At 36.4% G+C, this 13,792-nt stretch overlaps 1 protein-coding gene across 6 annotated transcripts in view; it reads right to left on the bottom strand.

Moving 5' to 3' along the window:
• Window positions 1-13,792, bottom strand: part of TAFA2 (TAFA chemokine like family member 2) — a 165,313-nt gene that overhangs the window by 87,087 nt on the left and 64,434 nt on the right. The window lies entirely within an intron of this gene.

Genomic DNA, 13,792 nt, shown 5'->3' with positions numbered 1-13,792 from the left:
GTACTGTTTCCTATTTCTTTTAAAAGGCTATATTAATTCATTTGCTGAAGATCAAATCTAGAAAGCGGAAACACTCAAAAGAAAATAGAAAGCAGAAAGGAGAAAAGTTCTTCTCTTGTAACAAACAGTAATATTCTGCCTAATTAGAATTCATTCTAAACAGTTTATGCTCTTATACTACTGTTGTGGTATTATAATCCTCTTTGCTCTCTCAGTTATTCACTCAGATCACTTACACAGCTTTAATTCCCTAGGTACTATATTGAACAAGTATTCTTTCTCAAGATTTTCTGTGAAAGAATTTGATATCTGCTTGGTTTAATTTCACTTTCACTTGGAGGTGTAATTTGGGAGGCTGCAGCAACACAAGCAAAAACCAGTGTCTGAAGATAGTTATTCCAAGCCTTTCCAAAGAGAAAGATCCCTGAGGCAATAGCATACTTGTTAAAATGATGGTGAATGCTTCTTATGAAATCCAACCAGAAATACAGTAGTGTAAATGATTTAAGTATGCCTGGTTAGGCAGTAACCTTGCACTGGAGCTGGAATTTGGATTAGTAGATTTATTTTGGTTCTTATTCTCTATTATTCTGTATGTGGGTCTGGAGAGTTCTACCCTATCTGTAGTATATTTATCATTCCTCATTTCTATTCCCTGCTACAATGTCCTCACCTCTTTATGTTCCTTACTTTTACGTGCAATACATTTGCCTCCCAGCATACCCTCTAGCTTACTCCTCTTGGTGATTCCTAACTTCCTGCATTTCTATTTGTCCTATCTCCCAAACTACATCTACTTATCATAAGTTCCTGTTCTGTTTTCCCCTTTGCTATCCCTTTTCATGTACTGTAACAGATCTCAGTGGGAAACTAACCTCCTAGCACACAAAAATATTAATGATTTCAAAAGCTTTCCATTGAAAGGAAAATAAAGGCCAAATTCTCAAATCTTTTGCAATTTGAAAATGTCAACAGAAGACATACTTTACCAAGATATTTCAATTTTAAAATTCTCATTTTATTGCTGATATTACTATAAAATAAACACATTTCAAAACCATTTTTTCAACAATTAAGAAAAACTAAAATCTTAATTTGGAAAATGGCAAAGTTGGTTGTTTCCACCATTTTAAAACTTTTTTAAAACTATTTTAAGCCAGGAAATTAATCAAAAAGGATCTCCCACAAGCAGTTTAAGTTCAGTCCTCTCAATGTTTTCCAACTAAAAATGGTTTAGTCAAAAATTACTCTGATCTACTCTATCTTGTACAATATTGATTATGGTTTGATATGTAGTTCCTCTTAAGTAATTTTTTTCAGTTTGGTTGTTCCAAAAACTTGATATTAAAAACTTTATATTAAAAATACATTAGAGCACAATGTGAATCTTATATTAGGTTTCTAATTGCATCATTTCACCAAGATCAGGTGATGTTCAAATAGTCCAACATTTTCGAACCTTACCTGTAACACTAAAGAGAGGAAACTCTATACTTAAAAAATCTTGAGAAATAAGAAAAGATTCTTTCTTTATCACAGTTCACATCCCAAGTTTGGTGAAAGCTTAACTGGCTAACACAAGTGCTTTGAATAAATTAAAGCTTAGCTTTAACCTCTGTTCTTCTGAAAATCAGATTCTACAAAGGGATCAACTGCAAATATAGACAATTCAGAAAGACAGAACCATCCAATATCAGCTCTTTAGATTGTAAAATTTTGCAAACAGAGTCTGGACAGAATATGCAAATTGTGTGTGTGTGAACACATGCCTACCAAAGCACGATAAATAACAACAAAAAATCTTTCTGACTAAGCAAGCAGCAATTCCAACAAACGATTTCATTGCCGAAATTTCATTTTGATCAAAATAACATTTTTGCTGAGATGAGAGCATCTCATTGTTGGTTTATGTAATGAATCCTAGGTTTTCTCAAATTAAAGAAACAGACTAGTTTGTCTTTAATTGAAGAGACTAAAAACTCATGTACATAGATATCCAAGAAACTATGCAACATTTCATATAAATAAAATTTACTTAAAGAAAAAATGGTAAGTGTGCAGAGCCACTTGCATTTAACACTATGTGTATTAACAAAACCTTTTTCAAATTAAGTTAATTTCAAACAGTATGAAAGCAATCTGAAGAAACCACTGCTACAGTTCATAGCTAGATATTGCTGGTTGTTTATAAGTTAATTGTAAATTTGGTTTTTTCCTTCACTCTGTATGTTGATTATTAAAATTAAAGAATGCTCTCTACAGGCTAGAGATCTGGAACATGAGCAAATAAACTCTCTACCCTCTAGTGTAAATCCATGTGATGGTATAACCTGTTTCCTAGGATTGTTGAAAAACATTACTAAATCAAAAGCCCCCAAAATAAATCTAACCTATTACTCTGTTTTCCGAATTTCAGGATTGCAATCTACATGTGATGAGCTCTTCTTTTATCAAAACCAATAAGCTTCTAAGTAGATAAATTTTATGTAATTAAAAATAAAGCCACCTCCTTTCCTAGCCTCTTGCTTTTTCATCCTGGCCATTTAGTGATAGCAGCTGAGTTTTCACAAGGATACAAGTGCCAAAGCCTTGTACTTACATTTCCCTGCAGAAAGAGCTCCAGTTCTTCACATAATCCACAACACTTGTGACACAGGTGCAAGGATCTCTTCAAGTGCCTTGCTGATTTCTTTAAGCAGCAAAAAACTTGCTATATTGTTTTCCTTCTTTTATGACAGTGATAAGTGAGGCCTTGCAGCAGAAGGACCATTCATTCTACACTATTAGAGACAGCCCTTATTTGGTGCCTAATGTTCCATGACCCATAAGCATTAAAGGAACTGCTAAGAAGTATTTGATCAGGTAAAAGCTATATATTTGAGCCACAGGCATGCAACAGAACATATTGGAGAACAAAAATGTTTCATATAATGAAGAGAATGCAGCACAATCAGGTAATAAAATAACAGAACAAAAATATAGTCTGGCTTGGAGGCACATTCTTGCACAGAAAACCCACCACATTCCTTGTGGCAAAGCCACAGTCAGTCCCAGGCAGGAGAATAACCAGCCTCTCCCAGACATGCTGCTGGGCCCAAGGGTTGTAACACTGATACAGGATACAAGTAAAAAAAAATCATGTCATGCTTTATATTAGTCCATTAGTGCCTGGTTTCCTCTGGATTGTCAATAATTCTCTGAGAAATAGACTCACAAAACCAGTTACAGGGTTAATCCCTCAGGAATGCATTGGTCTGGCAGACTAGCAGAAGAGGACAAGCCAGAGGAAATAGCAATACTGTGTTAAAGGCATATCTGGTGGTCTACACAAAAAAATGGAATATGCAAAGACAGTTTCTCTCTTCAACAAGAAGCAGGAGGTCTCTAGTGCAGCCCCCTGCTCAAAGCAGGGTCACTTCTGAGCTCAGACCATTTTGCTCAGGGCTTTATTCTGTTGGGTCTTGTAAACCCCAAAGGATAGAGAGCACAACTGCCCTGGACAGTTTTATGGTGAAAAAAAAGGTTTTTCTTATGTTCAGTTTGTATGTCTCCTCTTTTAGCTTATGCTTAATATCTCTCTGTCTCCCAAAGAGCCTCTCTCCGTCTTCACGTAGGTACCAGCAAGCTCTTGTTAGCTCCATGCAAAAGCCTCCTTTCCACTAGGTGGTGAACAAGTCCCAGTCCCTCAGACTTTCCTTGCAGGGTAAATGCTCAAATCTTGAATGTTGTGGGAGGTCCTCTGCTGAACACACTCCAGTTTGTGTCTTTCTTCTGGGGGACCAAACTGAGCACAGTGAGACAAGGTCTAATGAGTGTTGAATAAGGGAGGATGATGCCTTCCTTCAATCTACCACTCGTGCCTCTGTTTTTGCAGCCCAGGAGGTGGCTGGCCATTCTTGCTGCCAAGGTACAGAGCTGCCCCGTGCTCAGCTGCCCACCAAAGCCCCACAGAGCTGCTCCTCAGCTGGGACCACCCCCAGCAGCCAGGACTGCTGCAGCGGGGCTTCCTTCCCAGAGGCACTGCTGGGCATTTCTCCTCCTTGAATTAATATGGGTCCAAACGCTTCACTCAAATGGATACCTGAGACTACAAGCAGGAGGAGGAACTGAACCTCTCACAGTAGCTGTCTGCCCAATAAAATCATTCATTTTCAGCAGGGCCATGGCAGCAGGAGCAACCGCTGCGCCTGTCAGAGTGTCACTGGCCCTGCTGCAGCCATAGCAGCAGCAGCCACAGAACCAGGTCCTATCTCCATACCTACACCTCCTGGCCTAGTAAACCAAAGATGAGTCCAGACAGAACTCAAAGGCTGCTTAAGGATATCAAATGAAGTGGCAGTGGCAGTCTCAATAAGCAGAGTCCAATGAGCTGCTTAGGGAAAAAGCAATCCTCGTTAGCCTTTAATCTGACAAAAGTAGCACAGAGCCCATCCTGAGAGCTGAACATGATTAACAGTTATTTTAAGGTACCTCTGTGTAATCAGGAAACGCTCTGACAACAATTCCAGGAGGAGATTAGGGTCTTTGCCTGCAAAATAGGTAAGTCTGCCTTCAATAAGCTCAGTAAGGGAAACACCTGCTTTGCAAACAGGCAAGGGCTGGCCCTGCTCATACACTATACTGGCTCTGCAGCCAGAAGCTGTGGTTGGAGTTTCCCTACTGGCAAATCTCCCAACTTGCCTTATGAAGAAATGGGACGTGTTGGTTCAGACGTAGTGTGGCACCCTTCACATGCACATACAAAACAACTTGTGTCTGCTTAACAAGCAGTAGATAGGCAGTGGATCCCTCTTGCTTTTATGTGGCCATAGGACTGCTGCTCCCTCGCAGCACATCCCAGTGAAGCCCAGACCACGGGTGGCAGTAAGGACACAGTCCTTCCTGTAAGGAGGCAACTGCACGTGGGTGGCAGCAGCACTGAGCCCAAGGAGCTGCCTCTCACGTCTGCAAACCAGTGCCCTGGGAAACTCACCCAGCCCAGCTGCCTCGGAAATACAATTTACAGGAGCCCCAGATGCCTAGCCAAGTTTATTTTGTTGCCGCAGCAACCATCTTCTCTTACTCCACTTGGCCCTGTCACCTCCTCCGTTGCATCTAAAAGGAGATTTCTTGGTAGGGAAGGGTGGGAGGAGAAAAGCTCCTATAGAAAAGGAAATTTATGGGGGAAAAAATCTAGTTAGATCTATAAAAACTGTACAGCCAATAAGATCCTAAAGGCATTTTTAAATGGACAACCACTTGAGCTTTCAACAATGAACCCGGAAGAAACCAGAAAGGAAAAAAGAATGAAGGGTAACATAAACCACAGCATATTTCACTTTGAGCTTTTTCTCCAAAAGACAATGCCATGTACTTTATCACTGCACTAATCCAAGAAAATTAGTTTCTTTTGTTTCTATATATTGCTGGGCCAGCTGGCAAAGCTAGTAACAGATTTCAGTAGCAAAATTTTGCATATGTGTAAGTTTTACTCACTAAAGGTTGAAACTACATTGCATAACTCCCTACAACTGCCATAATCTTTTAATGTCTTTTATTTAATGACACCAACAAACCAGTCTATGTTAAAAGTTGGCTTTCATAAAAATAAGGCAATTTTTTGACTTAGCAAATCAAAAAAACGAAGAAAAAATACACAAATGAGGTAATAAACAATTACTTTCAAAGAACCAACCATCAGTTTAGTAGTTTACATAAAAGAGATGGTGATGCTGCATCTGCAAGATGTGATTTAATGGGTAGAATGAATGAACTAGGGAAATGACCATAAAAAATCCAGGATTTTGCAAGTTTAGGGAGAATGTCTCCTCACTGGTTTAATGTGAAATATTACTGCTATTCTGCTCCCATTCTACTGACAAAATATCACCGATGTCCACTGAAAGTCTGTCCCAAATATGTAACCAATTCACCTTGCAGAGCACTAAGTATTTTGACCCAGACCTGCACTAAGTAAATGCTCACTATTCTTCTTTATAGAATTCCTTACCACATACAACAGGCACATGTAAAATTTCAGGTACACCTCTCAAAACTGCATTTTCCTATCCTTTCCTCTATTTTGGTTTCTTTACCAACAAAATTGATGTGCCCTGAACTGAAAGAATACATTGAAGATCCCTTCTAACCCAAAACATTCTGTGATTCTATTAATTAAAACAGTGTTTTTTAAAATAAACTCAGCTTCTTCCAGGAAGAAGATCAGGATCTCACACGGAGTCTTATTAATTATCTAGAAACAGTGAAGAGGACTGTGCAGCTACATGGCTACAGGTACATAGGTTAGCATGCAATTTACCAGCAAGGATTAAGAAAGGACTAGAGCAGCCATGATCTTAAAAAAAAATAAAATAAAAATTTATTAGCCTTTCATTATCTAGAATCTTCTGGGTTTGTTAGATGATGTTTTAGGAAACCAAAGTCAATGAGTGTCCTCCCTTACTTGATGCATTTCAAAGGATCTTCCTGATTAATGTTTGTCCCTGGAAGACATTTTTGTTATTCCTAAGCCCTCAGATACAAGAACTGAGCTACATTCTCCAGTGGAGACATTCTCTTTTGGAAATCCTCAAGCTGCACGTCCTGGGAATCTGGGTGCTTCGTACTCTTGTAGCAGCTGGGCTTTAAGGATCATTATCCATTTGTTTGGGAACATCCTGACATTTGAAACCACCCATCGCTCAGATACCTGTTTCACTGTTTGACCATACTTCTGGGGTAAAAAATACAACAAAATAAAATCTCCTATCTAACCTCAAATTTCCTGTGTCATGAGTTGTATCCATTGCCTCTCATCCTACCACTGTGCCTGTCCAGGAAGAGTCTGGCTCTGTCTTTTCTATAGCTGTGCAGCAATTACCCTTTCTCACAGAGTGCTCCAGTCAGATTCAATTTCTCCCTCCCCTATAGCTAGTTCATCTATAGCAAATCCAGAACAAGGGTTATGAGCTAGCTGGTACAGGACACACACAAACAATTCTTCAGTGGGCCAGGTACTATTCTTGTATTTAATATAGTTTGGCCAATTTGGAGTAGAACTTTCCCTATATTTCAGAATGAATTGCTTCTAGCCAGTGAACCTTCTATTTTGCATCAGTCTGCAGTGCAAGAGATACAAAAATACAAAAGTGATTCATCTATGTAACTTTTTACTGTTTCTTCACTAAAATCAGGCACATGATAATCAACCATTTGAGATGACTATGGGTTTGAGACTGCTGGTACCCAAGTCCTTCAAGAGTAATAGTTTTCTATTCAGTAGAAATTCTCATCCTGAAACTTTTCTATGGCTTTTTTAAGTTAGTGTCAGAGTTTGTCTATTCTTGAATGTTTTTTCATTACTGATTAAATGGGTATTTGGCATGGTGACAGAAGTATCTGACTGTCAAGGATATCCTGACAAAGTGCCTTAACAAAGAAGATTGCTCACCAGGGACATGAGTGAAATTTTAATGTATACTTAATCCTTGTGTCTTTATTGAAACTTGAAAGACCATAATTAGTGCAAAACAAGATGGCAATTTTGTGATTTGGACATCTGTCCACTACAAATTTAAGTCTTTCATTTCACATAGGCCAAACAAAAGCTCCCAGGTAATAACTCCACTCAGACAGTGCCAGCCCAGAATAAATCAATGGGCATAAATCAATGCCCTAGAGGTGAAACACTTCAAATCCTGTTACTGTGTTACTGAGCAATCCATTCTCACACCTTAAGGATCCTTGGGAGCTGTAAAAACCAAGGCAGTAACACACCTAGGCTGAAGAACACATTTTCACACATCCTTTAGTACCCTGTCCTGGTCACCTCATTAAGATTGTCTGCACATATCAATAGAGAAATAAATATTTGGCCATCCAACTGCAAAAAGAGTTCACAAAAATTAATGGCAGCTATAAAAATCTCATCAGTTTATTTAGATTGAGTCTATTCTTACCATGAGCTTTGGAATGTGACAGTTATAAGTGCTGTACACAAGATAAAAAATGCGCTGTAGCATAACTGCAGCTCCATGAAACTTCACAGGAAGACTGTTGTTGTTTTTCTTTTTTTTTGCAGAGCACTCCATAAGCAGAAACCCAATGAATTCATTCATTTATCTTGAAAAATTCAAAATGTTTTAAACAAACATCTGCTTCAATTTGTAATTTTTTAAGACTGTTTCACTTAAAAATGCATTTAAAAATCATCTGAATTTTTTTAATTTTAAAACACTCAAAATCTAAGTATTTCCTTTTGATTCAAAACACAATAGTTTCTAATTTTTAGTTAAAATCCACAATAATTTGGTTTGTGATTCTTCCAACACATTTTATATTTTCAGTAGCCTTGGACTACCAATCTCATGCCAAGCACTCCCCATTCTCTATATAGTCCAAATTACCCACCACCTCATTACTTATTTGTTAAAGAGCTTCTGTTCTGACAAGCTCAAAGAACCACAGTCATCCAATCAAAGGTAAGGAACATCCAATAATTTGTATGCTTTGTAAAAAAAACTTGAAGTTATTCTTTCTCTTTATATTCTATGTATTATTACTAGCTAATCACAAAATAAAAATAAAATTCAAATTTTGGAAAATAATTCCAGAACTAGAATTTCATATCAAATTGAATGTGTGGTAGAAATTAGCCCAATTCTAGTATATAGTAAGGCACTTTTATTTATCAGTATAAATAATAATTACAGTTTGCACTTAAGATAATCTGAATTTTCAGACCTCAGCTGTAGTAATAGTCACTTGTGTGCTGCTGACAAGGGTGGTCACGTAAGAGCTCAGAATTAGCTAACAGCCTTGCTAGCTTCCAGCTTCTTCCTCTCTGGTTCTTTAGGTCATGTCAAAAGGAAATTGCTCTGGAAAGAGCAGCCAGGGCACCTCATGCCCTGCCTTGCAGTAGGGTAGCTTTTCTCCCTTTCACCCTGGGATTCCCCAGCAAGCTCAGCTATTTTGCACATGTGATGGTGTGACTATGCTTGCAGAAGCTGCACTTTTCAATTTTGTTCCACAACTTTTTATGCTGCTTGGAAAGATATCAGCATTCCCAAACCAGTTAATCAAAAATTACTTATAAATAAATGGCTTTTATATATAAATAACTCCCTCAAATATTGAGAAGATATTTATGAGGATAACGTCCTGGAAGAAATTAAGATAGATAGGAAAGTATAAGTATTAGTATAAATCACTAAAATTTTGAAAGGAAGGGAGGATGAAGAAGCCCTAGAGAAAATAAGTGAATTTCAGTGGTATCTACATGTACTAGAGAATGTGAGACTACTGTTATGGCATTACCTTTAAATTATGAATACAGAAATATATTTTTAACAACAACTGGCATTTCCTTGATCATGTTCAAGCATGATACAAACATTCTTAAAAACAGAATGTCGGCACAACTAAAGAAAACAAAAAACTGCCCAAGTTTTCAGATAAGAAACTCAGATCTGAAAATCTCTTACTTCACTTAGAATTTATCAGAAACCAGGCAATTCCCACACTTTCGTTTTTCACATTAATATCATCCAAGTATTTTCAAAGAAAAAAAAAGGTGAAGTATCTTGCAATTTTTTTTTCCAATACCTCATTTTGACAGCCATCCATTTAAATCTCATATTAAACAGAACATAAGACACGGACTCAGGAAAATCTACAGGAAAATAATATTATTAGGTAAATATAATTCTGAAATACTCTCATCCCTGATGTTATGTTTTCTACCTCATACATACTGATTTTACAAACTCTTTCCAGCGTAATGCTATATCAAGTAATTTAACTAAGTATATTAGGAAAATTCTAATTATGTTTGTCAGAGTCCTCATAATTTTTTACTATGGCTTTGTATATTGCTGTCAGTTGACTTGTCCCAGCTGTGGAGCTGCCTTCTTGTTGTCACTGGTTTTGTCGTCACAGTTTTTTGTCAAACAAAAATATTCGAGGACTGAAAGATCAGGAGACTTTTTAAATGAATTTATGGCATCATGTTCCACTTCATCAGAGCATTTGCATGTTCCATTAGCATGACAGATCCACAGATGGATCAAGCAGCAATCTCTGTTGCTTTTTTATGAAATGTCAGTATGATGAAGCTGACTAATAGAAGTTGTCTTTTATTTGCTAAATGTGGAAATGCTCAGTCAGCATTAACATTTCTTCCTTTTCATAGAGGAAAAGAGAGAAAACAGCAAAAGGGCAACTAAACCTATTCCTCATTACTTTGGGATCGCATTTTGGGGCCAATCTCCTCTGGCATTCAGTAGCTGAACTCTGCTGAATGAATGAATTTAAAAGTATGTATGAAAAACTTTTAGGCCATAGCAAAATAGAATCATAGAAAAAGGTGTGGTTTATATGCCTAAATAGGAACGGAGATGCTAGCATTAATCCATATTGACAAATTTTCAAACATCTTCTATATACATGTACATCTATATATATACCTATATATGTTTATATATATATATATATATATATTCTCTCTATTTTACACGTATAGGCACTTAAAAATCACTTTAAATTAGGTCAGTTCATATTTTGTTTCCAGCTTACAGATAGGGGAAAAAAACCTAAATGTAAAGGAATATCCTTTAATTTATGCTTTACCCTTCAAACTACTTTCCTGTCTAGACTCATCAAGATGATTCATCTGGATACCTCTCAACAACTTTCTCTATATTGAAACCAATGACAGCCTTGCCTACATTTTTGCTTTCCAAAACACTACTGAAATAATCTTGTCTAAACACTGAAGTAGTCAAACCCTGAAATCATTACAAACACAAATCCTGACGCAGATCCCACTGGGAAATGTTCAATTTTTCACAGAAAAGACAAGACTAGAAAGTCACTAGATGTTCTCCTGTCCAAAGAGGGAACCAGCTGTATTTATGTCATTCTTCAATGGCTCTACATCAGTCCCTTCTTCTTCAGCCTCCCTTGGATAAAATATCTTACTGAAGACCATAAGAAGTTCTCCAACTAGTGAAAAACACCCTGAGTTCTGTTTTAGAAAGATATTTTTTAAATTCCTCTTCATCACATCCTGGAGAGTCTGGAAAAAAATCCTTCAAATCTATACTCTGAGGAGAGGATTGCACCTTCACTGCAGAAGAGATTTGCAAGTATGCTGCTGCAGACAGACATTGCAGTAAAATTTTGCCAGTGAACAAAAGAGCTGCGTGCCCTTGACATGCACACTGACTTTTTTATTAAAATGTTTCGAATTAATCCTTTGCCAAGGAGGCTTTTGTGGCCCTACCTTTAAAGTTATGCATGTTCTGAAAGGAAATGTTCAGATTATCTAAAGATGCTGTCAGGTAAATTAAGGTTATTGCTGAATGTTTGCATTTCACTGTCAGACACCCACCAGCTTCACTATCTGCTACAAATAGCAATGAAAATGCAGGACAGTATATTATCCAAAATCAAAATTTATAAGAAAATACTGAATTAATTCAATCTTTTTAAAATTTGAGGAAGACACATTGATCTCTGCACTAAAGAAATCAAGATTCATACTCCCACACATCTTTTATTATATCCTCACACTTTGGCTTAATAGTGGAACAAGAAATTTTCATGACAAAACATTTCCTAATATATAACGTAGTTAAATAAATGTAAAGAATTAAAAAAAAAATACCACTCCACTCTCACATACATGAATAGTAAAGCTAATGGAGTCAAGTCTCTTAATTTTCCAGGCAAGGAATTACAGTTTGACATTTATTTGAGAGAGGACTCATTCCAAGAAGCTCACACAGTCTGTTACACCTTTTAAACAAAGTTATGAGCCCAAATTTTCTCTCAGTCCTTTCTGATTGAGAGACCATCTCCTTTCATCTTCCTCTTTAAAATAGAACAGTGTAAAGAAATCAGTGGGGAGCTCTACTTAATAATTAATATGACCAACCAAAATTCAAGCACTACACATTGTACAGCTGCTCTAAGGCATGCAATAAACAGCTGCTATTATCAATCACAGTAATTAGACTTCCACAGCATAACTATATATCAAGCTGTATACAAGACCCTATTTGGTGTATTTATTGTTATTTGTTTCAGATAATTTTCCTGACATATCCATTACAAGCAACAGAAGACATAGCTTCTGCTATTTGTTTTCATTAGTACTACAACATAACATGCAATTAATTTCATTCTTTAGTGCAAAATAACTACATGTGTTATTAAGAGTATGAAGATTATAGATATTTTACATTTCTTGAATACCTAGAAGTTGGTAACTCCGCTAATTCAACATTAAATAGATTTTTAAAAATTAAATGGAGAGTTTTATTTATATGTTCATTATGGAAAAGTTGTTCATGAGAAGATAGGTGATAGAGAGGGTTAAGTGCAAAAACTCTTCAGCACTGAGTTTAAGTCAGGACTGAAAATGAGCTTTACTGTTCTCATGCAGCTTATCCAAAAGAAGAGAGTGAGCTTCAGAAGGAAACAGTAATTTGTCACAACTGATAGTCTGTTCTATAGATATATCTTAGTGAAATAAAAGAGGGTTATCCCAGGGCAAAACTGTCAGTTACATGATGAAACTACTACACAAAAGAAACACTCCTCAATTGCCAATAGGGTCTGTCTAATGAGCTACAAAAGGAAGTAAAAAATGTTGTAAGGTATCTAAGATCAAGTGAATAGGTCTAACAGTTTTTACATTTTTTTTATATGTGACAAAATTTAAATGTTTCTATCCCTTTTATATTTCCATTCTGTCATTATAAAAAAGTAAAGCTTACTAACATGGATATTGAAATTTATGAATTCAGGATTTAATTCTTGATTATTCTACAAAAACAACTTATTTGATAAGGAAGAGTAAAAATTTCAAGAAGCATTTTTTTAGATTTGACTACATTTTAAAATTATCATAACTGATTCCTAATCAAATTAAAAGAATAATTTGATCGAATAATAGAAAAGAAATGCAGTCTAGCAAATGCCAGTGTATACCATAGGGAGAGAGGGAGTAACACATATACTTTTCTGTAGTTTATTGTCATACCGTGAAACTGTGAGATTAAACAGAAAACTATTAAAAAGTTTTGAACATTTTGGATATTTATTAATGCTAGTTTAACTTCAGACAAGTGTTTGGGGCTTTTAAAATCTGCCATCAGCTTCACCAAGTAGAACACAATGTTTATTCTCTACCAGTGGCAACAGAGGATATTACCCAGAAACCCAAGGACTGCTATGTTTCTTCCTCTTCTAAAACAGTACTTGAGATCTCATTTTGCAATTTTTATAGCTCATTTACATTTCATTTCATAAGCTAAGCCACAGAGTTTACAGCAACTACGGGGTGATCTGTTGTACAATTGTCTTGCTTCTCAATAACTGCATTGAGCTGGTTGATATTTTACACATACCTTCATGCATAAACAAAACATCAGGCTGAAATAAAATCCCAAGACAGTAAACATCTATCAAAGCTATAAGGAACTGAAAATGGGGCCCCATGGCAGGACTTATTAAGGATTCTGACAATAGCAAAGGCTAGTACCCCCATTAATAAAATATACAGGTATACATTGTATGATACATTCATTGTTTATGATTACTAAAACTAGTTTATGGCAGCAGAGAATCAAGCTTTGTAGCTTTAAAAGGTCTTTTCTGTATTCTTTCTTTAGCCTTCATAGAAACATTTAACTCCACATGAGATGTAATGTGAAATTTCACAGGGAATGGCTTGTTTTGGGGACAAGTGTTTGATGGGAGTTGTAGGTCATACTTTTAATGGAAGAAAGCTTCAACCTTAACTGTGCAA

Source organism: Manacus vitellinus, unplaced genomic scaffold (genome assembly GCF_001715985.3).
Source record: "Manacus vitellinus isolate BGI_N305 unplaced genomic scaffold, ASM171598v3 scaffold_5_pilon, whole genome shotgun sequence".
Lineage (NCBI taxonomy): Eukaryota > Metazoa > Chordata > Aves > Passeriformes > Pipridae > Manacus > Manacus vitellinus.
The sequence above is the reverse complement of the archived record's forward strand: the minus strand, read 5'-3'. Positions and strand labels throughout refer to the sequence as shown.